Consider the following 27,366-nt stretch of genomic DNA (forward strand, 5'->3'; position numbering starts at 1 on the left):
GGTCTTATTAGGTTCTTTCCCTCTTTCTATCCCTCTCTCTCCCCCTCCCTCTCTCACTCTCTCGCTCTCTCTTCTCTCTATCGTTCCGTTCCTGCTCCCAGCTGTTCCTATTCCCCTAATCATCATTTAGTCTTCCCACACCTGTTCCCGATCCTTTTCCCTGATTAGAGTCCCTATTTCTCTCCTTGTTATTCGTTTCTGCCCTGTCGGTTCCTTGTCTAGAATTCACCGTGCTGTGTTTGTGTATCGCCCTGTCGTGTCGTGTTTTCCTCAGATGCTGCGTGGTGAGCAGGTGTCTGAGTCTGTTTGGTTCAAGTGCCTTCCCGAGGCAACCTGCTGTTCACCTGCTGTTCAAGATCGAGTCTCCAGTTTGTCCTCGTCATTTCGAGTGAAAGTTGTGTTTTTTGATTGTATTTACTTTACTGGATTAAAGACTCTGTTTTCGCCAAGTCGCTTTTGGGTCCTCTTTCACCTGCATGACAGAAGGAACCGACCAAGGAATGGACCCAGCGACTTCAGACGCTCGTTACACTGCCGTCGAGATCCAAGGAGCCATGCTCGGCAGACACGAGCAGGAATTGTCTGCTGCTCGCCATGCCGTGGAGAACCTGGCCGCTCAGGTTTCCGACCTCTCTGGACAGTTCCAGAGTCTTCGTCTCGTGCCACCTGTTACTTCCTGGCCTGCCGAGCCTCCAGAACCTAGGGTTAATAACCCACCTTGCTACTCCGGGCAGCCCACTGAGTGCCGCTCCTTTCTCACGCAGTGTGAGATTGTGTTCTCTCTCCAACCCAACACATACTCTAGAGAGAGAGCTCGGGTTGCTTACGTCATTTCACTCCTTACTGGCCGGGCTCGAGAATGGGGCACAGCTATCTGGGAGGCAAGGGCTGATTGCTCTAACAAGTACCAGAACTTTAAAGAGGAGATGATTCGGGTTTTTGACCGTTCAGTTTTTGGTAGGGAGGCTTCTAGGGCCCTGGCTTCCCTATGCCAAGGTGAACGGTCCATAACGGATTATTCTATTGAGTTTCGCACTCTTGCTGCCTCTAGTGAGTGGAACGAGCCGGCGCTGCTCGCTCGTTTTCTGGAGGGACTCCACGCAGTGGTTAAGGATGAGATTCTCTCCCGGGAGGTTCCTTCAGATGTGGACTCTTTGATTGCTCTCGCCATCCGCATAGAACGACGGGTAGATCTTCGTCACCGGGCTCGTGGAAGAGAGCTCGCATCAACGGTGTTTCCCTGCTCCGCATCGCAACCATCTCCCTCCTCTGGCTCTGAGACTGAGCCCATGCAGCTGGGAGGGATTCGCATCTCGACTAAGGAGAGGGAACGGAGGATCACCAACCGCCTGTGCCTCTATTGCGGATTTGATGGACATTTTGTTAATTCATGTCCAGTAAGAGGCCAGAGCCCATCAGTAAGCGGAGGGCTACTGGTGAGCGCTACTACTCAGGTCTCTTCATCTAGATCTTGTACTACTATGTCGGTCCATCTACGCTGGACCGGTTCGGGTGCTACATGCAGTGCCTTGATTGACTCTGGGGCTGAGGGTTGTTTCATGGACGAAGCATGGGTTCGGAAACATAACATTCCTTTCAGACAGTTAGACAAGCCTACGCCCATGTTTGCCTTAGATGGTAGTCATCTTCCCAGTATCAGATTTGAGACACTACCTTTAACTCTCACAGTATCTGGTAACCACAGTGAGACTATTTCTTTTTGATTTTTCGTTCACCTTTCACACCTGTTGTTTTGGGTCATCCCTGGCTAGTATGTCATAATCCTTCTATTAATTGGTCTTGTAATTCTATCCTATCCTGGAACGTATCTTGTCATGTGAAGTGCTTAATGTCTGCCATCCCTCCCATTTCTTCTGTCCCCACTTCTCAGGAGGAACCTGGCGATTTGACAGGAGTGCCGGAGGAATATCATGATCTGCGCACGGTCTTCAGTCGGTCCCGAGCCAACTCTCTTCCTCCTCACCGGTCGTATGATTGTAGTATTGATCTCCTTCCGGGGACCACTCCTCCTCGGGGTAGACTATACTCTCTGTCGGCTCCCGAACGTAAGGCTCTCGAGGATTATTTATCTGTGTCTCTTGACGCCGGTACCATAGTGCCTTCTTCCTCCCGGCCGGGGCGGGGTTCTTTTTGTTAAGAAGAAGGACGGTACTCTGCGCCCCTGCGTGGATTATCGAGGGCTGAATGACATAACGGTTAAGAATCGTTATCCGCTTCCCCTTATGTCATCAGCCTTCGAGATTCTGCAGGGAGCCAGGTGCTTTACTAAGTTGGACCTTCGTAACGCTTACCATCTCGTGCGCATCAGAGAGGGGGACGAGTGGAAAACGGCGTTTAACACTCCGTTAGGGCATTTTGAGTACCGGGTTCTGCCGTTTGGTCTCGCCAATGCGCCAGCTGTTTTTCAGGCATTAGTTAATGATGTTCTGAGAGACATGCTGAACATCTTTGTTTTTGTCTATCTTGACGATATCCTGATTTTTTCACCGTCACTCGAGATTCATGTTCAGCACGTTCGACGTGTTCTACAGCGCCTTTTAGAGAATTGTTTCTACGTAAAGGCTGAGAAGTGCTCTTTTCATGTCTCCTCCGTTACTTTTCTCGGTTCCGTTATTTCCGCTGAAGGCATTCAGATGGATTCCGCTAAGGTCCAAGCTGTCAGTGATTGGCCCGTTCCAAGGTCACGTGTCGAGTTGCAGCGCTTTTTAGGTTTTGCTAATTTCTATCGGCGTTTCATTCGTAATTTCGGTCAAGTTGCTGCCCCTCTCACAGCTCTTACTTCTGTCAAGACGTGTTTTAAGTGGTCCGGTTCCGCCCAGGGAGCTTTTGATCTTCTAAAAGAACGTTTTACGTCCGCTCCTATCCTCGTTACTCCTGACGTCACTAGACAATTCATTGTCGAGGTTGACGCTTCAGAGGTAGGCGTGGGAGCCATTCTATCCCAGCGCTTCCAGTCTGACGATAAGGTTCATCCTTGCGCTTATTTTTCTCATCGCCTGTCGCCATCTGAGCGCAACTATGATGTGGGTAACCGTGAACTGCTCGCCATCCGCTTAGCCCTAGGCGAATGGCGACAGTGGTTGGAGGGGCGACCGTTCCTTTTGTCGTTTGGACAGACCATAAGAACCTTGAGTACATCCGTTCTGCCAAACGACTTAATGCCCGTCAAGCTCGTTGGGCGTTGTTTTTCGCTCGTTTCGAGTTTGTGATTTCTTACCGTCCGGGTAGCAAGAACACCAAGCCTGATGCCTTATCCCGTCTGTTTAGTTCTTCTGTGGCTTCTACTGATCCCGAGGGGATTCTTCCTTATGGGCGTGTTGTCGGGTTAACAGTCTGGGGAATTGAAAGACAGGTTAAGCAAGCACTCACGCACACTGCGTCGCCGCGCGCTTGTCCTAGTAACCTCCTTTTCGTTCCTGTTTCCACTCGTCTGGCTGTTCTTCAGTGGGCTCACTCTGCCAAGTTAGCTGGTCATCCCGGTGTTCGAGGCACTCTTGCGTCTATTCGCCAGCGCTTTTGGTGGCCGACTCAGGCTGCTTGTTCGGACTGCGCGCAGACTAAGTCGGGTAACTCTCCTCCTGCCGGTCGTCTCAGACCGCTCCCCATTCCTTCTCGACCATGGTCTCACATCGCCCTAGACTTCATTACCGGTCTGCCTTTGTCTGCGGGGAAGACTGTGATTCTTACGGTTGTCGATAGGTTCTCTAAGGCGGCACATTTCATTCCCCTCGCTAAACTTCCTTCCGCTAAGGAGACGGCACAAATCATTATCGAGAATGTGTTCAGAATTCATGGCCTCCCGTTAGACGCCGTTTCAGACAGAGGCCCGCAATTCACGTCACAGTTTTGGAGGGAGTTCTGTCGTTTGATTGGTGCGTCCGTCAGTCTCTCTTCCGGGTTTCATCCCCAGTCTAACGGTCAAGCAGAGAGGGCCAATCAGACGATTGGTCGCATACTACGCAGCCTTTCTTTCAGAAACCCTGCGTCTTGGGCAGAACAGCTCCCTGGGCAGAATACGCTCACAATTCGCTTCCTTCGTCTGCTACCGGGTTATCTCCGTTTCAGAGTAGTCTGGGTTACCAGCCTCCTCTGTTCTCATCCCAGCTTGCCGAGTCCAGCGTTCCCTCCGCTCAAGCGTTTGTCCAACGTTGTGAGCGCACCTGGAGGAGTGTGAGGTCTGCACTTTGCCGTTACAGGGCACAGACTGTGAGAGCCGCCAATAAACGCAGGATTAAGAGTCCAAGGTATTGTTGCGGCCAGAGAGTGTGGCTTTCCACTCGCAACCTTCCTCTTACGACAGCTTCTCGTAAGTTGACTCCGCGGTTCATTGGTCCGTTCCGTGTCTCCCAGGTCGTCAATCCTGTTGCTGTGCGACTGCTTCTTCCGCGACATCTTCGTCGCGTCCATCCTGTCTTCCATGTCTCCTGTGTCAAGCCCTTTCTTCGCACCCCCGTTCGTCTTCCCTCCCCCCTCCCGTCCTTGTCGAGAGCGCACCTATTTACAAGGTACATAAGATCATGGACATGCGTTCTCGGGGACGGGGTCACCAATACTTAGTGGATTGGGAGGGTTACGGTCCTGAGGAGAGGAGTTGGGTTCCGTCTCGGGACGTGCTGGACCGTTCACTCATTGATGATTTCCTCCGTTGCCACCAGGATTCCTCCTCGAGTGCGCCAGGAGGCGCTCGGTGAGTGGGGGGGTACTGTCATGTTTTGTCATTTATTATCATGTCTTGTCCCTGTGCTTCCCATTCTATTCGTTTCCCTCTGCTGGTCTTATTAGGTTCTTTCCCTCTTTCTATCCCTCTCTCTCCCCCTCCCTCTCTCACTCTCTCGCTCTCTCTTCTCTCTATCGTTCCGTTCCTGCTCCCAGCTGTTCCTATTCCCCTAATCATCATTTAGTCTTCCCACACCTGTTCCCGATCCTTTTCCCTGATTAGAGTCCCTATTTCTCTCCTTGTTATTCGTTTCTGCCCTGTCGGTTCCTTGTCTAGAATTCACCGTGCTGTGTTTGTGTATCGCCCTGTCGTGTCGTGTTTTCCTCAGATGCTGCGTGGTGAGCAGGTGTCTGAGTATGTTTGGTTCAAGTGCCTTCCCGAGGCAACCTGCTGTTCACCTGCTGTTCAAGATCGAGTCTCCAGTTTGTCCTCGTCATTTCGAGTGAAAGTTGTGTTTTTTGATTGTATTTACTTTACTGGATTAAAGACTCTGTTTTCGCCAAGTCGCTTTTGGGTCCTCTTTCACCTGCATGACAGTTAGAATCCAGTACATACATGTACATCCAGGGAGAGGACGTTAGAATCCAGTACATACATGTACATCCAGGGAGAGGACGTTAGAATCCAGTACACACATGTACATCCAGGGAGAGGACGTTAGAATCCAGTACATACATGTACATCCAGGGAGAGGACGTTAGAATCCAGTACATACATGTACATCCAGGGAGAGGACGTTAGAATCCAGTACATACATGTACATCCAGGGAGAGGACGTTAGAATCCAGTACATACATGTACATCCAGGGAGAGGACGTTAGAATCCAGTACATACATGTACATCCAGGGAGAGGACGTTAGAATCCAGTACATACATGACATCCAGGGAGAGGACGTTAGAATCCAGTACACACATGTACATCCAGGGAGAGGACGTTAGAATCCAGTACATACATGACATCCAGGGAGAGGACGTTAGAATCCAGTACATACATGACATCCAGGGAGAGGACGTTAGAATCCAGTACATACATGACATCCAGGGAGAGGACGTTAGAATCCAGTACACACATGTACATCCAGGGAGAGGACGTTAGAATCCAGTACATACATGACATCCAGGGAGAGGACGTTAGAATCCAGTACATACATGACATCCAGGGAGAGGACGTTAGAATCCAGTACATACATGACATCCAGGGAGAGGACGTTAGAATCCAGTACACACATGTACATCCAGGGAGAGGACGTTAGAATCCAGTACATACATGTACATCCAGGGAGAGGACGTTAGAATCCAGTACATACATGTACATCCAGGGAGAGGACGTTAGAATCCAGTACATACATGTACATCCAGGGAGAGGACGTTAGAATCCAGTACATACATGTACATCCAGGGAGAGGACGTTAGAATCCAGTACACACATGTACATCCAGGGAGAGGACGTTAGAATCCAGTACATACATGTACATCCAGGGAGAGGACGTTAGAATCCAGTACATACATGTACATCCAGGGAGAGGACGTTAGAATCCAGTACATACATGTACATCCAGGGAGAGGATGTTAGAATCCAGTACATACATGTACATCCAGGGAGAGGGCGTTAGAATCCAGTACATACATGTACATCCAGGGAGAGGACGTTAGAATCCAGTACATACATGTACATCCAGGGAGAGGACGTTAGAATCCAGTACATACATGTACATCCAGGGAGAGAGGACGTTAGAATCCAGTACATACATGTACATCCAGGGAGAGGACGTTAGAATCCAGTACATACATGTACATCCAGGGAGAGGACGTTAGAATCCAGTACATACATGTACATCCAGGGAGAGGGCGTTAGAATCCAGTACATACATGTAAACATTCCAGGAGACTTATCACACAGCAGGCAGGCTTAGGTTGTGCTATTGACTGGCCTGCATATTGGTGGTCTGGGACCCTAGAGACGATAGAATCTAATGGCATGGCAGACCATTAAAGAGCGGGAAAGAAAGAGAGAGAGAAAGAGAGGCATAAATAGACAGAGGGTAAAGAAAAAAAAGATTCCAAATGAATAAGCATTCCAATTAAGTAGATATACCAATTGAAGGAATGCAAATGAGAACGTGCGTAAGTGTGAGGGTCTTCTGTGCCTCCAGGTAATCAAAAGGATCCCTGGCCACACAGTGTATAAGAGACAGGAAGTGGGCTTTAATCCGAATACAGGCTTCACGGTGGTAATGATTTCCACTTTGTTATTTTCAATGTGCGTCATCACTTCTACCAGGGGACCCAATTTACACTGAGAAATGGGAAACATTAAGGCAACTGTTTCTTTTTTTTCTTGCCTTTCGGACGCTCGGATTCAGAATGGTTATTATGAAGCAGTAAGCTACCGCTCTAACTTGAGGAAGGAGTGAGGCACGGAGTCCGTTCCAATGCCACTTTCTAGAAGCAGTAAGGGGGAAGTGCCCTTAACTTCCAAACCTGAGGGAAGGGTTAGACTGAATACATCTCTGAGAGCCATAGGATATTATGTCTGCAGGACATGGAAGTGTTATTCAATGAGTTTTTGTATGATTTCGCTATGCAGACCCAGTTCTGAAACATACCCATTAACGAATCCAAATGTATCATTACCCGACACACATCACCTTGGAGAAAGTACCAATTTGCCACAGTTCTTTGTGCCACATTATCAACCATCCATAATAACTAGGAGCCTACCACTCTGACTGCACAGTAGTACAGTAAAGTGCCTGTGAGTTCCTGCCCTATTTGCTCCACCACCAAAAAATATTGGAAGTCATTCACTTTCACTGCGCTTTCAGATCCTTTGGCAAGATGAAAGGCTTTATGCAGATGAAAGTTTGGATTCGCTCAACGGAAGCTTCACAAAAATAGCTTCTTCTTGTGGCCGAGGCCCGGGTATAACTCACTCTTCAGATTCAGAGTCCCAGCTCTGGAACGTCAAGCCCCAACGCATCCGATCAGCATGTTGGCAAACTCGTCAAAACGACAGCGCTTTCATCAAATCTCCTCCTCTAAAACCTCCCTGCTTTGCTGCTGAACAGGTAAGCCAGTAGAGTGATGACGGTAAAGGAGAGGAGCTCAATCTAGACTCCAGAGACGATGGATTCACCACTACAGAGACTGTATCACTGGTCGTATGGTTCTGGAAGACTTATACACGACATGGCCTAAAGTATGTGAACATGCCTTCAAATGAGTTGATTTGGCTATATCAGCTACACCCGTTGCTGACAGGTGTATAAAATAGAGCACACAGCCATGCAATCTCCATAGACAAACATTTGCAGTAGAATGGCCCATACTGAAGAGCTCAGTGACTTTCAACATGGCACCGTCATAGGATGCCACCTTTCCAACAAGTTAGTTAATCAAATTTCTTCCCCACTAGAGCTGCCCTGTTCAACTGTGAATTCATAGTCCCAAATACAAAGTTTGGTGGAGGAGGAATAATGGTCTGGGGCTGTTTTTCATGGTTTGGGCCCCTAAGTTCCAGTGATGGGAAATCTTAACGCTACAGCAAACAATGACATTCTAGATGATTCAGTGCTTCCACCTTTGTGGCAACAGTTTGGGGAAGGCTCTTTCCTGTTTCAGCATGACAATGCCCCCGTGCACAAAGCAAGGTCCATACAGAAATGGTTTGTCGAGATTGGTTCGTAAGAACTTAACTGGCCTGCACACATTCCTGACCTCAAGCCCATCAAACACCTTTGGGATGAATTGAAACACTGCGACTGCGAGCCAGGCCTAATCGCTCAACATCAGTGCCCAACCTCACTAATGCACTTGTGGCTGAATGGAAGCAAGTCCCCCTGCAGCAATGTTCCAACATTTAGTGGAAATCCTTCCCCCGAAGAGTGGAGGCTGTTATAGCAGCAAAGGGGGGACCAACTCCATAATAACGGCCATGATTTTGGAATGAGATGTTCGAAGAGCATACTTTGCATACTTTTGACAAGGTAGTATATTTAGCCTAGTTATAACTTCACAAGCCCTGAATTCATTAAATTATTGCTGTTTGAAACGCAGTGTATTTGACCTTTAATTCTACAACAATGCTTATTTAGAGAAAATATATCTCTTAATAAGATAACATCTATATTCAAATGAAGATACTGCAAACGGTGCATTCGGAAAGTATTCAGATGCCTTGACTCTTTACAAAAAAACTTTAAAGCAGGTTTTCATCAAGGATCTCTCTGTACTTTGCTCCGTTCATCTTTCCCTCGATCCTGACTAGTCTCCCAGTCCCTGCCGCTGAAAAACATCCCCACAGCATGATGCTGCCACCACCGGATTACAAAAAGAAAACCATCCCCGTCGCGGACATCAACGTCTTGCTCCCAGACAAATTAAATGACTTCTTTGCTCGCTTTGAGTACAATACAGTGCCACTGACACCGCCCGCTACCAAAGCCTGCGGCCTCTCCTTCACTGTGGTCAACGTGAGTAAAACATTTCAACCTGTTAACCCTCGCAAGGCTGCCGGCCCAGCAGGTAGACCTAGCCCCGTCCTCAGGTAGTAAACCCAAAATGGCTTTGTAAATAAAAGTATACCAGTGCCTGAGCCTACGAGTGACTATAGAAGGCCAGCCAACCCTGGTATACAAAGTGCAGTGGTGCGTAAGGGTTTTGCAGTTTAAAATAAATCTCAAAGTGCCATGGTAAAGGGTGTCAATTGATCTCAAACACTGAGGGGAAGCATTCATATACAAAATATCCCCATAGTCTAGTAAAGGCATAAATGTAGCTGATACCAGCCTCCTTCTGGCTTCAAAAGAAAAACAGGCCTTATTCCTTAAATAAAATCTCAATTTCAGCTTCAATTTTTTTGTAAGTTGTTGAATAGGCAATTTAAAAGAGAGGCCCAACTTCCAAACTTCAATGCTGCAGACATTTTTTGGTACCCTGGACACAATCCTCTCTCTGCGCTCTATGGATAATTCCGTCGGACCTTACATTGACAGGTGTGTGCCTTTCCAAATCATGTCCAATCAATTGAATTTACCACAGATGGACTCCAATCAAGTAGAAACTTCTCAAAGATGATCAATGGAAACAGGATGCAGCTGAGCTCAACTGAGTGTCATAGCAAAGGGTCTGAATAATTGTGTTTTCGCTTTGTCATTATGGGGTATTGTGTGTAGATTGATGAGGAAACAACTAACTTAATCCATTTTAGAATAAGCCTGTAACGGAACAAAATGTGGAAAAAGGGAAGGGGTCTGAAGACTTTCCGAATGCACTGTATATCATGAATCGGCCATAACTTTTAGATATGATTCTTAGGCCACATTGCCCAGCACTAAATGTGTGAGCATGTTATGTGTGTGTTTGAGTGTCAGTGTGCATGAGAGTGTAGAGTCCTGTGAGCGTGCATGGAGACAGTGCAAAACTGAAATACAAGGGTCAACTCAGATAGTCCTTGTTGGCAAAATATTTGTAGCTATTTTGCAGTTTTATGGCTTGGGGATAGAAGCTGTTCAGGAGCCTGTTGGTGTCAGACTTGATGCACCGGTACTGCTTGCTGTGTGGAAGCAGAGAGAACAGTCTATGTCTTGGCTGGCTGGAGACTTTCCGCTTTCACACCGCCTGATTTCGATGTCCGCACCACCCTCTGTAGGCCATGCAACCGAGGGCGGTGCTGTTGCCATACCAAGCAGTGATGCAGCCAGTCAAGATGCTCTCAATGGTGCAGCTGTAGAACTGAGGGCCCATGCCAAACCTTTTCAACTTCCGGAGAGAAAGAGGCCTTAGTGATTTGTCCTCGAGGAACTGGAAGCTCTCCGCCCCTTCCACTGCAGCCCTGTCGATGTGGGTGGGGGCGTGCTCACCCCTGCCCTCCCCCTTTACTGTAGTCCACGATCAGCTACTTGGTTTTGCTGACGTTGAGGAAGAGGTTGTTGTCCCGGCACTGCGAGGTCACTGACCTCCTCCCTTTACTGTAGTCCACCATCAGCTACTTGTTTTGCTGACGTTGAGGAAGATGTTGTTGTCCCGGCACTGCCAGGTCACTGACCTCCTCCCTGTAGGCTGTCTAATCATCGTCGGTGATCAGGCCTGCCACCGTCGTGTCGTCAGGAAACTTGATGATGGTGTTGGAGTCATGCGTGACCTCGCAGTCGTGGGCAGAAATCAAATGGAGAGCAACGTGAAGAGCGCAGTTGGAATCGGATTGCAGTGCTATGCAAAGACAGGGTATTCATCTTCCACAATGAGGATGTGTGTGGTGTGGTGACTGCCAAGCCATAAGTGAGGCCTTCTCACGATGAATGTACAATTACAATTCAGCTCAACTTATGAAACTGGCACATCGGGGAGGACAGTGTTGGAAAAAGTTTCAAATTGTCATACTTGAGTAAAAGTAAAGATACCTTAATAGAAAATGACTCTAGTAAAAGTAAAAGTGTAACAGTATTTGGTTTTAAATATACTCAAGTATCAAAAGTTAATGTTATTGGTAAAATATACTTACGTATCAAAATTAAAAGTATAAATCATTTAAAATTCCTTACTGTATATTAAGCAAACCAGACGGCACCATTTTTTTACGAACAGCTAGGAGCCCTCTCCAACACTCAGACATAATTTACAAATGAAGCATGTGTGTTTAGTGAGTCCACCACATCAGAGGCAGAATTTTGCATCAACAGGGTTTTAATGATTTTAAATAATTGGGAATGTGGTATAACCCTGGGGAATGTAAAGAGTGAGGCAAAGGCTGATTGGTTGAAGCCTTTGTAAAATAGGAGCAGAGGGCATTCTGATCGGCTGAGGGGACACAGAATTTGAATGGAAGCCAGTAGTGATTGGATGAGGAGCAGACTCGTGGACAGAGAGTAGATATGAAGGGCAAATGATGCAGATGTCTCCATGACTTGCTGCTGGCTCTGCAACTTCTACAGTGACACACACATACAAACAAGCACACACACACACGCACTCTCTGGTCCACTCAAAGTCTCCATCTATTATGGATAGCCTGTGGATGGAACCACTGCTGTGTCTGCCCGTCTCTCTGCTGCTGCTCCCTGTTTCCATGACAACAGCACAGCAAGCCAGCAAGGTCACTTTCTCCAGCTGAGGCAGTGCACAAAGTCACTCCAAGGCAACAGCACGCAATAGAGGGATGGGGAGGGAGAGTGAAAGGGAGGGAGGGAGGGAGGGGGGGAGGGAGGGAGGGAGGGAGGGAGGGAGGGAGAGGGAGGGAGGGAGAAAGGGAGGGAGAAAGGGAGGGGGAAAGGGAGGGGGAAAGGGAGGGATGGAGAGAGAGAGCAGAGGAGGTGACAGGAACTTTGATAGAGTGTGATTAAGAGAGAACACATGTGAAATCTAATTCCCGGGTGTGAGTGTGACGTGTATGTGCGTGTGTGCGTGAGTGTGTGTGCGTGAGTGCGTGTGTGTGCGTGTGTGCGTGTGCGTGAGTGCGTGTGTGCATGTGTGTGTGCGTGAGTGCGTGTGTGCGTGCGTGTGCGTGTCCGTATGTGAGTGCGTGTGCGTGTGTGTGTGTGTGCGTGACTATATGTTACTAAGGTTGGGTGTTCCATCAGTGTGAGGACGAAAGCAGTGAGAGATGATCTATCTCCTCAGCCGTCACACATTTGTGAGAAAAAAAAAGAGAGTGAGAAAACTGCAGGGGGGCCAACACATCCCAAAGACAAGCCCCGTAACAAACGAGCTCTCCAAACTTCCCAGCATGCCCCTGAACGTCCTACAGCAACACCATCAACCACATACCACTTTCCCCCCGGTGCCCCAATGCATCATGGTCTCTGTAGTCTGCCAACCCCCCACAGTAAAACCCTATCCGTCACGGTGCTAGACACAAGAGTATGACCGTGAAGTAGAGTTTCCGCTGCTCTCTCATTTTACCCAGAGTCACATTTACCTTCAGCGGCAGACAGCATGGCTAATTAGGGGAGTTTATTCATATGATCAATTGACAACGGAAAACGGCACCTACACAGCTGTCTACCTGCGCAAGTAGCAGACGAAGATGAATGTGATTAATGACGTTCCATACATTTCCTCAACAAATCAGGTGATTAGATCAACTAGTGCTGCTAATCATAGCCTATTGTTATGTGGGGTGTGACCTCGCCGGATATGCTTTTGGAGGGAAAATTGCCTAAAAGAGTTTTCCATCCATCAGCTGGATATATTTAGGTAATGATGTTCCCAAGTTCCGTCTGTCCAGACCCTCGTTTCAAGGAAAACATATGCCTGGCCAGGTGCAAAGCCTTCCCTACATTCCTCTTCCTCTCTCTCTCAACGCTCTCCACATAGAACTTGGGGAGAGGCTGAGTGGTGGCATGCGAGCTTAGAGCCTTGATTAGATTAGGAGTTCAGAGCTCAGAGTTCAGGATCAACTAGTTGCTGAGTGGCTATCAATGTGAGCGAGAGAGAGAGAGGGAGAGAGAGTAGAGTAGAGAGAGAATAGAGAGACAGAGAGTAGAGTAGAGAGAGAGTAGAGAGAGAGAGAGAGAGAGAGGAAGAGAGAGAGAGAGTAGAGTAGAGAGAGACAGAGAGTAGAGTAGAGAGAGAGAGAGAGATAGGAAGAGAGAGAGAGTAGAGTAGAGAGAGAGACAGAGAGTAGAGTAGAGAGAGAGAGAGAGACAGGGAGAGAGTAGAGTAGAGAGAGTGACGGGGGAGAGTAGAGTAGAGAGAGAGAGAGAGAGAGAGAGAGAGAGGGGGAGAGTAGAGTAGAGAGAGAGAGAGAGAGAGAGAGAGTAGAGAGAGAGAAAGAGAGAGAGAGTACAGGGGGAGAGTAGAGTAGAGTAGAGAGACAGGGGGAGAGTAGAGTAGAGAGAGAGACAGGGGAGAGTAGAGTAGAGAGAGAGAGACAGGGGGACAGTAGAGGAGAGAGAGAGAGACAGGGGGAGAGTAGAGTTGAGTAGAGAGAGAGAGGGGGGGTAGAGTAGAGTAGAGAGGGGAGAGAGTAGAGTAGAGAGAGAGAGAGACAGGGCAAGAGTAGAGTAGAGTAGAGAGAGAGAGAGGGGGTAGAGTAGAGTAGAGAGAGAGAGAGGGGGAGTAGAGTAGAGTAGAGAGGGGAGAGAGTAGAGAGAGAGAGAGACAGGGGGAGAGTAGAGTAGAGTAGAGAGAGAGGGAGAGAGTAGAGTAGAGAGAGAGAGACAGGGGGACAGTAGAGGAGAGAGAGAGACAGGGGGAGAGTAGAGTTGAGTAGAGAGAGAGGGGGGGTAGAGTAGAGTAGAGAGGGGAGAGAGTAGAGTAGAGAGAGAGAGAGACAGGGCAAGAGTAGTGTAGAGTAGAGAGAGAGAGAGGGGGGGGTAGAGTAGAGTAGAGAGAGAGAGGGGGGGTAGAGTAGAGTAGAGAGGGGAGAGTAGAGTAGAGAGAGAGAGAGACAGGGGGAGAGTAGAGTAGAGTAGAGAGAGAGAGACGGGGAGAGTAGAGTAGAGAGAGAGAGAGAGAGAGACAGGGGAGAGTAAGGTAGAGAGAGAGAGTAGAGAGACAGGGGGAGAGTAGAGTAGAGTAGAGTAGAGTAGAGAGGGGGGGGTAGAGTAGAGTAGAGAGGGAGAGAGAGAGAGAGAGAGAGAGACAGGGGAGAGTAGAGTAGAGTAGAGAGAGAGAGAGACGAGGAGAGTAGAGTAGAGAGAGAGAGAGAGAGACGGGGGGAGTAGAGAGAGAGAGAGAGACAGGGGGAGAGTAAGGTAGAGAGAGAGAGTAGAGAGACAGGGGGAGAGTAGAGTAGAGTAGAGAGAGACAGAGAGATGGGGGATACGGGAGCAACAGAAGTGAACAGAAAGAGAAAGAGCAAGAGAGAAATCTAGTTGAAGAGAAGTGAGCAACTGATTCCAATGTTTATAGCGTAGCTTGTACTTCTCTGATGTGATGTGTGACGGGGTTCTATACTGTGTGAGTGTTATCCTGGATCAAGAGGTGTTGACTTCACCTCGGCCTGACCTGCTTGGAGAACACAAGCATCCACTAATCGACATGACACCCTGAGCCCCGAGAGCTGTGCACCCATCTGCAGCACAACTTCCACTGGTAAACACACACAGAGAAGGGGGAAGGAGAGAGAAGGAATGAAGGAGAGAGGGAATGAGGTAGAAAGAGAGAGAAAGACAGAGGGGATAGAGAGAGAGGGAGAGAGAGAGAGAGAGTTGGTGGGAGAAACAGGGATATAAAGGACGACAGAGAGGGAGGGGGAGAGAAGAGAGAAAGAAGGTGAGGGAATGAGAGAGAGGAAAAGAAAGAAAGAAGCAGGAAAGTGAAAGAGAGAGAGGAAAAGCCAACTGACCATTTATAAACTATTTGAGAGACAGAGAGTTATTTTGGCATCTTCTTACCAGTGTCCTTAACCCTCATGTGAAGGCACTGAGCTGAATATATTTTATTTTTTATTTCACCTTTATTTAACCAGGTAGGCTAGTTGAGAACAAGTTCTCATTTGCAACTGCGACCTGGCCAAGATAAAGCATAGCGGTGTGAACAGACAACAACACAGAGTTACACATGGAGTAAACAATAAACAAGTCAATAACATAGTAGAAGAAAAAAATAATCTATATACATTGTGTGCAAAAGGCATGAGGAGGTAGGCAATAAATAGGCCATAGGAGTGAATAATTACAATTTAGCAGATTAACACTGGAGTGATAAATGATCAGATGAACATGTGCGGGTAGAGATACTGGTGTGCAAAAGAGCAGAAAAGTAAATAAAATAAAAACAGTATGGGGATGAGGTAGATAGATTGGGTGGGCTATATACCAAAGGACTATGTATAGCTGCAGCGATCGGTTAGCTGCTCAGATAGCAGATGTTTAAAGTTGGTGAGGGAGATAAAAGTCTCCAACTTCAGAGATTTTTGCAATTCGTTCCAGTCGCAGGCAACAGAGAACTGGAAGGAAAGGCGGCCAAATGAGGTTTTGGCTTTAGGGATGATCAGTGAGATACACCTGCTGGAGCGCATGCTACGGGTGGATGTTGCCATCGTAACCAGTGAACTGAGATAAGGCGGGGCTTTACCTAGCATAGACTTGTAGATGACCTGGAGCCAGTGGGTCTGGCGACGAACATGTAGCGAGGGCCAGTCGACTAGAGCATACAAGTCACAGTGGTGGGTGGTATAAGGTGCTTTAATAACAAAACGGATGGCACTGTGATATACTGCATCCAGTTTGCTGAGAAGAGTATTGGAAGCTATTTTGTAGATGACATCGCCGAAGTCGAGGATCGGTAGGATAGTCAGTTTTACTAGGGTAAGTTTGGCGGCATGAGTGAAGGAGGCTTTGTTGCGAAATAGAAAGCCGACTCTAGATTTGATTTTGGATTGGAGAGTCTTGGAGGAGAGTTTGCAGTCTAGCAAAAAATGCATCAACTTATAAGTAAAATTCAAAAAATGTCTTTAATTGCCATATATGAAATGCATTAACTATTCTTGATTGAAAATCTAAACAGACCCCCCCCCCCCCAAAAAAAAAGATCATGATGATTAATTCCGTCTCAGACGAGCCAGGTCATTACGGCAGATTGTGCAAGCTAATTAGCATAGCGCATCTCGTTAAGGTGTGTCTGTTGCTCTGGTCTCGGGAAACAATTGGAGGAAACAGGACTAATTGAGACGAATCAGCTAACATTCACTCCGCCCTGTGAAAAGACCTCTAACGAGGCCTCGCTCTGACCCCACCTCCACCTCGCTTGCCATTGGTCAGGTGAAGTCGGAATCTGCACTACCATTGGTTAGTGTGTCAGTATCTGCGCAGTACTTGGTCCGATTAGCCCACTGTGACCATTGTGTCACTGAGAAGTACAGTAAATGTACCGTCACCACACCAGGAAGGAGATTTGAACGTGCTGTACACAAGACACATCTATAACTGATCTGAAAACAGCTATAACCCCGGCAAGTGTATACACTTGTTATCCTGGGCTGACGGACCTTGACTCCAAAATGCCCTATCATTTTTAGAGTCTGAGAACTACTCCAGTCCATTCCATCATGAGAGTGTTTGAGATTCTACATCAATGTTGGAGTTGTAAGTTTGTGTTCAAGGCTGTATCCCTGTTTGTACAGACATCTGCAGTCAACAAAGACTGCAGGTAGAAATGATTTAGTTGTCTTTAAGAGAAGCCGTCCGTGGAACACACTGATTCTCTTTCCTATTTGTCAGTTTGTCAGATGGCTGCTGTAACCCATCTACTACTGTAACCCATCTACTACTGTAACTCATCTACTACTGTAACACATCTACTACTGTAACCCATCTACTACTGCAACTCATCTACTACTGTAACCCATCTGCTGCTGTAACCCATCTACTACTGTAACCCATCTACTACTGTAACCAATCTACTACTGTAACCCATCTGCTACTGTAACCCATCTACTACTGTAACCCATCTACTACTGCAACCCATCTGCTGCTGTAACCCATTTACTACTGTAACCCATCTACTACTGCAACACATCTACTACTGTAACCCATCTACTACTGCAACCCATCTGCTGCTGTAACCCATCTACTACTGCAACACATCTACTACTGTAACCCATCTACTACTGTAACTCATCTACTACTGTAACCTGTCTACTACTGTAACCCATCTACTACTGCAACACATCTACTCCTGTAACCCATCTACTACTGCAACACATCTACTACTGTAACCCATCTACTACTGCAACACATCTACTACTGTAACCCATCTACTACTGTAACCCATTTACTACTGCAACACATCTACTACTGTAACCCATCTACTACTGCAACACATCTACTACTGTAACCCATCTACTACTGTAACCCATCTGCTGCTGTAACCCATCTACTACTGTAACACATCTACTACTGCAACACATCTACTACTGCAACACATCTACTACTGTAACCCTACTACTGCTGTAACCCATCTACTACTGTAACCCATCTACTACTGTAACCCATCTACTACTGCAACACATCTACTACTGTAACCCATATGCTGCTGTAACCCATCTACTACTGTAACCCATAACCCATCTACTACTGTAACCATCTACTACTGTAACCCATCTACTACTGTAACCCATCTGCTGCTGTAACCCATCTACTACTGTAACCCATCTACTACTGCAACCCATCTACTACTGTAACCTATCTACTACTGTAACCCATCTACTACTGTAACCCATCTACTACTGTAACCCATCTACTACTGTAACACATCTACTACTGTAACCCATCTGCTGCTGTAACCCATCTACTACTGTAACCCATCTACTACTGTAACCCATCTACTACTGTAACCCATCTACTACTGTAACCCATCTACTGCTGCAACACATCTACTACTGTAACCCATCTACTACTGCAACACATCTACTACTGTAACCCATATGCTGCTGTAACCCATCTACTACTGTAACCCGTAACCCATCTACTACTGTAACCATCTACTACTGTAACCCATTTACTACTGTAACCCATCTACTGCTGTAACCCATCTACTACTGTAACCCATCTACTACTGTAAACCATCTACTACTGTAACCCATCTACTACTGCAACCCATCTTCTACTGTAACACATCTACTACTGTAACCCATCTACTACTGTAAACCATCTACTACTGCAACACATCTACTACTGTAACCCATATGCTGCTGTAACCCATCTACTACTGTAACCCGTAACCCATCTACTACTGTAACCATCTACTACTGTAACCCATTTACTACTGTAACCCATCTACTGCTGTAACCCATCTACTACTGTAACCCATCTACTACTGTAAACCATCTACTACTGTAACCCATCTACTACTGTAACCCATCTACTACTGTAACCCATCTACTACTGCAACCCATCTACTACTGTAACACATCTACTACTGTAACCCATCTACTACTGTAAACCATCTACTACTGTAACCCATCTACTACTGTAACCCATCTACTACTGTAACCCATCTACTACTGTAACCCATCTACTACTGCAACACATCTACTACTGTAACACATCTACTACTGTAACTCATCTACTACTGCAACACATGTACTACTGCAACACATCTACTACTGCAACACATCTACTACTGCAACACATCTACTGTAGAGCGAAGGGGAAGGTACGGCTCTGCAGAAAAATAAAATAACATAGAAAAATAAATCAAACAAACAGATTCCGAGTGCCGTTTGTCAGTTGACGTGTTAGCTCATGCTGTTTGTCAGTTGACGTGTTAGCTCATGCTGTTTGTCAGTTGACGTGTTAGCTCTGCATGAAAAATTTGTCAGTTGAATAAATCAAACAAACAGCTCATGCTGTTTGTCAGTTGACGTGTTAGCTCATGCTGTTTGTCAGTTGACGTGTTAGCTCATGCTGTTTGTCAGTTGACGTGTTAGCTCATGCTGTTTGTCAGTTGACGTGTTAGCTCATGCTGTTTGTCAGTTGACGTGTTAGCTCATGCTGTTTGTCAGTTGACGTGTTAGCTCATGCTGTTTGTCAGTTGACGTGTTAGCTCATGCTGTTTGTCAGTTGACGTGTTAGCTCATGCTGTTTGTCAGTTGACGTGTTAGCTCATGCTGTTTGTCAGTTGACGTGTTAGCTCATGCTGTTTGTCAGTTGACGTGTTAGCTCATGCTGTTTGTCAGTTGACGTGTTAGCTCATGCTGTTTGTCAGTTGACGTGTTAGCTCATGCTGTTTGTCAGTTGACGTGTTAGCTCATGCTGTTTGTCAGTTGACGTGTTAGCTCATGCTGTTTGTCAGTTGACGTGTTAGCTCATGCTGTTTTTAAGAGCTTGCATATCAGAAGTGTTGATCGACTCACACCCCTCGCCCTCCCGCCTCCCCAATCATGCCCTCGTTCATAGATCATTAGATCTGACTGCGTGACTGTTGACACTTATTCCCCCACCCTAGTGCACACTGGTAGGACAAGAGTGACAGGCTCACAAGGTGAGAACACTTGTGGAACACTTGGGATTAAACTCATGTATGTAGTGTGTGTGAGAGAGAGAGGTCTTCAGTTCCACTTTGGTCACAGCCTGTCTGACTCAGCAGAACCAGAAGTATAACGCGCTTCTCATTAGGATGACCGACGCCATCTTGTGACCCGGCAATGAACAGACGGACTCTCCAGGACCCGAAATAGCAAAATAGAGATTGCGTGGACAGAAATCACTTCAAATGAGTAGAATGGAGCTGTCCAAAACTCACACGTCAGTGAGTTTGCCCTTTTCCAAAGTGACCTGTTGGCGTTGAGGGTGAAAACAAAATATCAACCATTGCAATTTGCAGGGCTGTAAAGTAAAAAATACTTTAAAGTACTACTTAAGGAGTTTTTTGGGGTATCTGTACTTTTACTATTCATATTTTTGACTACTTTTACTTTTACTTCACTACATTCCTAATGAAAATGATGTACTTTTTACTTCATACATTTTCCCTGACACCCAAAAGTACTTGTTACATTTTGAATGCTTAGCAGGACAGGAAAATGGTCCAATTCAGGCACTTATCAAGGGAACATCCCTGGTCATCCCTACAGCGTATGATCTGGCAGACTCACTAAACACATGTTTGTAAATTATGTCTGAGTGTTAGAGTGTACCCTGGCTATCCGTAAATTACATTTTTCTTTAATGATGGTGTGTGGATTGCTTAATATAAGGAATTTGAAATTATTTATACTTTTACTTTTACTTTTGATAGTTAAGTATATTTGATCAATTACATTTACTTTTGATACTTTAGTATATTTAAAACCAAATACTTTTAGTATTTTACTCAAATAGTATTTTACTGGGTGACTTTCAATTTTACTTGAGTCATTTTCTATTAAGATATCTTTACTTTTACTCAAGTATAACAATTGGGTACTTTTTACAACACTAGCAATGTGTCTATCTATGTGTTTCTGTGTCTGTGAAAAACAGAGCTTCAGTACTCCCCAGAGTGAAGATAAGGCAGTGCAGAACAGGCTAGGAGCCGCCTTTCATATGGAAATGAGGCCTTGTTTTGGTGGGCAGATATTGCAGCGCTTCAATCACAGAAGACAGGAATGAACTCACATTTATTTCAGGAAGCAGCTTTTTGTGGATATGCCTTAACAAGGAGAGTGAAGGCGGCTTGGCCTTGTGTCAAAACAACGGTGGGTGCAACACAAGGCTAAAATAGCATGACGCTAGGCTAAAATAGCATGATGCTAGGCTAATTCATCAATGAGAAGTGTCTCTCCTTTATCAGTGAGCCTTAGCCTAGATGCCCATGGCAGATATTAGCTGTTGGGTATTTGTTGAAGAATGTTAAACATCTGTGTCATGGGTACGACAGTGCACGCAGACACACACACAGACACACACACAAACACACAAAGACAGGGAGCTCTATGTTCTGATCACTACTAAGCCAAAAGCATGCAATAACATGGTAATAACAATTCTCCACATGAACACGAATGCATTGCATGTGTCAGTGGATGGCTAACCAGTTGCCTTGCCCTAGTGGCAGACCCTGAACCTCTCAATGAGACTTGGGTGGATTATGACACTGGTTCAGTGGATGGCTAACCAGTTGCCTTGCCCTAGTGGCAGACCCTGAACCTCTCAATGAGACTTGGGTGGATTATGACACTGGTTCAGTGGATGGCTAACCAGTTGCCTTGCCCTAGTGGCAGACCCTGAACCTCTCAATGAGACTTGGGTGGATTATGACACTGGTTATGACATTGTAATACTTCAGTTGTTACATTGCTATTACATAGTAAGTACATTGAGGTGGCGGTGGGAGCGACAGGTCTGAATGGGTGGAAGTGGTGTGGATGAGAATGGAGGCTTGTGGGTGTGATCTCATGTCGTGAGGTATAAACGTATGATGATCAACACTTCGCTGACAAAACACTGAAGTCCAAAGTAAAATGTAACAACAAACAGAATAGAAAAGAGACTTTCAGAGAAATAGGCTAAAAAAGAAGCAACAAAACCTGGCAACCCACAAACCGCTTTGAGAGATCTCCGTTTGAAGTGGTTTGCTTTGGGGGTATTTTCATAGTTGTTTTTGTGGTGTCCATTCTGTTTGTGCTCTGCTTAATGGTCCATGAGCCCAAAGGAATCGCACGCCGCACCGCTGCCAAGCCACTTCTATTAGTTCAATCCACTGAACTCTGATTGATTGTTTTTGTCTGTCTTTTTTCCCCTCCAATTTCCCTGCCCGCCTTTGATGAAAGTCACCTGAATTCATCTTAACTTGTGCTTCTGAACGGTCTCTTTATACTCCAAAAATAAGGTGTTGTGGCTGGTTAGGTGACAGTCACTGACTAGAGGGGACTTTTGAGAGTAGTTTCCCAGGCAAACCAGACTTTTATCTGATAAATAGTTTTTTGTTTGCCCCTCTGGTGCAAAGACAAAGACGATTGCAGAGAGGTGATTCCATCTCTCTCTCTCACGCTCACTCTCTCTCACTCTCTCTCTCTCTCTCTCACGCTCACTCTCTCTCTCTCTCTATGTCTGTCTCTCTCTGTCTCTCTCTCTCTGTCTCTCTCTCTCTGTCTCTCTCTCGCTCTCTGTCTCTCTCTCGCTCTCTGTCTCTCTCTCTCTCTCTCTCTCTCTCTCTCTCTCTCTCTCTCTCTCTCTCTCTCTCTCTCTCTCTCTTGCTCTCTCTCTCTCTGTCTCTCTCTCTCTCTCTCTCTCTCTCTCTCTCTCTCTCTGCTCTCTCTCTCTCTGATCTCTCTCTCTCTCTCTCTCTCTCTCTCTCTCTGCTCTGTCTCTCTCTCTCTCTGTCTCTCTCTCTGTCTCTGTCTCTCTCTCTCTCTGTCTCTCTCTCTCTGTCTCTCTCTCTCTCTGTCTCTCTCTCTGTCTCTCTCTCTCTCTCTCTCTCTCTCTTGCTCTGTCTCTCTCTCTGTCTCTCTCTCTCTGTCTCTCTCTGTCTCTCTCTCTCCATCTCTCTCTCTCTCTGTCTCTCTCTCTCTCTGTCTCTCTCTCTGTCTCTGTCTCTGTCTCTCTGTCTCTCTCTCTCTCTCTCTCTCTCTCTCTCTCTGCTCTGTCTCTCTCTCTGTCTCTCTCTCTCTGTCTCTCTCTGTCTCTCTCTCTCCATCTCTCTCTCTCTCTGTCTCTCTCTCTGTCTCTCTCTCTGTCTCTGTCTCTCTCTCTCTCTCTCTCTCTCTCTCTCTCTCTCTCTCTCTCTCTCTCTCTCTGTCTCTCTTGCTCTGTCTCTCTCTCTCTCTCTCTCTCTGTCTCTCTCTGTCTCTCTGTCTCTGTCTCTGTCTCTGTCTCTCTCTCTCTCTCCATCTCTCTCTCTCTCTCTCTCTCTCTCTCTCTGTCTCTCTCTCTGTCTCTCTCTCTGTCTCTGTCTCTGTCTCTCTCTCTCTCTCTCTCTCTCTCTTGCTCTGTCTCTCTCTCTGTCTCTCTCTCTCTGTCTCTGTCTCTCTCTGTCTCTCTCTCTCCATCTCTCTCTCTCTCTCTCTCTCTCTCTCTCTCTCTCTCTCTCTCTCTCTCTCTCTCTCTGTCTCTCTCAGTGTGACTAATTCAATCACCCAGGGCCTCGTGGTGGTTACAGTGGGACTTAGAGGATGAGCGTTGGAGCTTTTGTTCCAGCAAGGCTTTATTGTATCCAGCACCACAGGGTTGGTGGAATCCAGCATCAACACAAGCTTTGCTTTGCCAGGCTTTTTTCCACTTTTTCCACCATCCAGCAGAAATGTACAGATTCTTAGCAGCAATCGTCCAGGCTGGATGGCTTAATTACTATTGACGTTCCACTGGCAGTCGTGGTAATTTGCAGAGTTCTCCGCCTGCAGTGGATTCGGAGAAACAGAGCGATGCCGAGTGGCCAAGCAAAGACTTGGTGCGTCTCGTTTTGTTTGAGGCAGAAAAATAATGACTCCGTGAACTGCAGGAGCTACTGTTGTATATAGACTGATCAACATCCATCATGTCTACATGGAGACGTGTTGAGGAGAAAGACAAGGAGGCAGAGATAAAGGATTTTGAAACGGCTGACTCTCCTCAGATACCAGGAGTATGCAGTAGTTGAGTATAAGTCCATCACAGCACCATTCCTGACTGCTTACCTCATTCCCTGATAACACTGTGTGCTCGGTGGAGATATTAAAATCTCATATTATCCTCATCCTGCCTTTATCACTAAGCCCTGGGCCGTGCTTCTATTGTTTCCTATGGCATTGCTTTGGATGAGTTGACCAGCGTCCAGGAAATAGGATCTCTCTCTGATTGATTTGGAGATTACCATCATGTTCCCATGAATTTATCTTGATCGCCTCTCCTGGAGCTGAGATTGATTCGGTCTTAATTTCGAGTTTTTTTCAATGTTCAAAACCCCAAATAAAGTGACAAGCTGCATTTGTAGTGAATAGTAACTCCCTCTCTGTCTACCTGGCCACTATTTAAAGATGTGTAGGAGATTCTCTCTCTCTTGATGACATTCTCTCTCTCTTGATAACATCACAGTGGGGAAACGAAAGCACTGAGCCTGGATTGGTCGACGACAGTCAGGGACCCCCAAAGGACTTACAACCACTTCAAGACGGAGGAAACTGGGGCAGTTGTGTTGTCTTACAGTAGCACCACCACCACCAGGAAAACGGTTAGAAGCAACGGTGACTACAATCAACAACAACAACAAATATGGTGCTGGGTGAAAAGGGAGGCAGCCATCTTACCTGGGGACACAGGCCGAGGACTCCCCCTCGGGGGCCTCTGGGGCCGGGCAGCAGAACTGGTGCAGCACAGTCTGGTTCCTGGGAGATACGAGGGAGAGAGGAGGGAGAGAAAAGGAGGGAAAGGACATTAGCGAGGCAGGAGGAATATTAAGGAGCTTGTTTGAAATTGATTTACTAGAACTGGCATCAGCCATATTGAAGGAACCCAAGAGGGTAGAGACAAATTCCTGTGGTCTGGGGAGCTTTATCCCTGTTTTAGTCATATTTCTATGGCTTTAACTAATACATGCAATGGAACTGTAACTGAGGTTTCTTTCTTATGTACATACTGTTGAAATGACACTGTTTAAAATGCATTGTAATACAAATACTGTGTTTTACTGTATGGAAGGGGGTTGGAGTATTGCATCGATGAGGAGAGAGTGTTCGTTGGTTCAGCAAACAACCGAGCTAAGCGTGAAAGGAGATGTCCCTTTCACTTTAGCCCCCAAAAAAGAGCTGCTTCCATTTTGCCCTCTCAACACTAGGTTCACTTAATTTATTAGACATTGTGACACAAAATAGCCTTTTTTACAACTTAATCAACCTCCTGTTGACCTGGCTTACATGGCTGCCGGGCCGTGGTGGCTCGTTTTCCCCCTGCTGGCAGCTGTGGGGCTTGCAGGTACCGAGGAGCGGTCGGACATGTCCAGACGTGTGGTGAACGGGCCAAAGGGCTGGAGGAGGGCCAGACTCTCACAGTGACAGGGAAGAGAGATGGCAGATGTCCCCGATGACGGGCTGCTTGGAGTGGGGCACGTGGCTGCCTCTCTGCCCTATAACCCTCCCCACCTCCACCCATCCTGCCTCCACATAACCTAGCCAGAGAACATTGACTAGCATAGTGCCATGTGGGGCTCAGCTGGTTAAAGCATAGAGCTAGCAATGCCAAGGTTGTGGGTTCAGTTCCCGCAGGAATTCTCCCATCTCTCTTCTGCCTGGACACGAGGCGTGGAGAGAGAGAGAGCGAGTCGATTTACAGAGCCCAATCCTTTGCTTTGTCCTCTAACTCTCCATATCTCTCTCTCTCTGCCTTTCCATCTCAGTCTCTATTCCCCCACTCCATCTCTCTCTCTAAGGAACGACATTCCCTTGGCTTCCTCTCAGGAACAACATTCCCTTGGCTTCCTCTCAGGAACAACATTCCCATGGCTTCCTCTCAGGAACAACATTCCCTTGGCTTCCTCTCAGGAACAACATTCCCTTGGCTTCCTCTCAGGATCGGTACATGGGGGAACGGGAGATCTGGAGACTGGGTAGCTCCTTCAAGGACAGCATTCACTCACCTGTGAGTGGAGAGTGGCCACCTTAGAAAAATAATGACTAGAATAAAAATATCAATTATATTTATGTGGTAGAGACACCCTGTTCTCTTCCCTATACCCAAACCCACTACTCATGATGGAAGGTAATGCCTGTCTGTCGGAAAGCCACAATGTTTAGAAGTCACCAGAGTCCCTCATGAACTGTCTGATACTTATCATAAGATAACAAATTGAGAGAGGACAGAGAGAAAGAGAGAGAGGGTTGAGGAAAGGGGTGAACTAAGAGGCTAAGAAAAAGAGGGTGTGATAAAGAGAGAAATGCAGTGATAGAGAGATAGATACATGGAGATAATTAGAGCGATAGTGAGAGAATGGTGGCTGGAGATGGTGAGATAGAGAATTCATAAAATGAGAGTGAGATATATATATATATATAGAGAGAGAGATGTGCTCACACACCACTGACCCAATGTTGTTGCTGTATCTCTAGTGGTGGTTCACAGTAGTATAAATCAATGGAAGTGGGGAACAGGCTAATTCATTTCTATTGTTAACTACTCTGCTAATTGATTTCTCTTTAATGACCATGACACAACAGGGTTTTAAGAGGTCGTCAACACTAAAGGGTCACACCGGGGACCAATTACCAGACGCACACAGAAGGCGACGTTTACACAGATCATTTGTAATTATTATTATGACAAACAACCAAAATGGCCACCACAGAGAAGGAGAGCAGGTTTGTATTGGTGTAGTGTTCTGCTCTCACATGTCAGCGGTTTCACGGCGATAGCGTCTTCTTCTTCTTCTGTAACTAGAAGATGAGTCGCTGTCCTGCACAAGCTAGTTTGCTCATAAATGTGTTCTCAAGCCCCCTCAAAAAGAGGCATCACGTTCTTGCTGTCGGGGCCAAGTGAAAGAAGGCGTCGCCAAGGCATCAAAAGCAACATTAGTCTCAGAGGATGTATCCTTTCAATTTCCTCATTCAAAGTTGAACTGTTTGGAATACATGTCAGTGATACATACAGAACACCGCTCGTCTAACGTTCCCTCTGGCACAGTCTGTTTGAGTGACGCTCAATTGTTTTGCCTTAATGGTTTTCGATTTGACGGGGAACAGAAAGGAGCTACATTTGGATCTTAATTAATGGTGCTTATAGGTGAGGGGAGATGGGAAAGAGTTGTGGCTGTCTATGAGGAGAGACATCCAGCAGTGTACGGTCACTGAATAAAAGAACATAGGTTGAGTCAGTGTGATGTCAGCGAGATGTCAGTGTGATGTCAGCGTGATGTCAGCGTGATGTCAGCGTGATGTCAGCGTGATGTCAGCGTGATGTCCCAAGGATTGTTTGACAGCTACTATTTGACAGAGAACTATTTGATGACCTTTTCTTAATGATCATCAGAGCTATTCGCTGCCTCTCTCTCTCTTTTCACTCTCTTTCCTCATCTCTGCTTCAGTTTATCTCGCTATGTCGGTCCCTCTCTTTCTCTGTGTCTACCTGTCTGTCTCATTGTCTACCCCTCTGTCTCTCTGTCTCTCTTCTCTCTCTGTGGTGTTACCTTTCTCTCATCCTCTAACTCAGTGGTAATTCAAACTTTTTCAGCGAGGACCACATTTCTTTTGCCAGAATTTCTGGGTACCCCATTTTTATCCCAACAATTTCTCTCCACC

General features: G+C 46.5%; 1 protein-coding gene across 1 annotated transcript in view; it reads right to left on the bottom strand.

The window, feature by feature from the left end:
* LOC124020246 (IQ motif and SEC7 domain-containing protein 3-like) overlaps positions 1–24,459 on the bottom strand; it is a 126,276-nt gene extending 101,817 nt beyond the window's left edge. The window contains exon 1 of the mRNA XM_046335605.1: positions 24,388–24,459. The gene's annotated coding sequence lies outside the window, so the exon portion shown is untranslated. The remainder of the gene's footprint in view (positions 1–24,387) is intronic.
* Between the last annotated feature and the right edge of the window lie 2,907 nt (positions 24,460–27,366).

Source organism: Oncorhynchus gorbuscha, unplaced genomic scaffold (assembly GCF_021184085.1).
Source record: "Oncorhynchus gorbuscha isolate QuinsamMale2020 ecotype Even-year unplaced genomic scaffold, OgorEven_v1.0 Un_scaffold_781, whole genome shotgun sequence".
Taxonomy (NCBI): domain Eukaryota; kingdom Metazoa; phylum Chordata; class Actinopteri; order Salmoniformes; family Salmonidae; genus Oncorhynchus; species Oncorhynchus gorbuscha.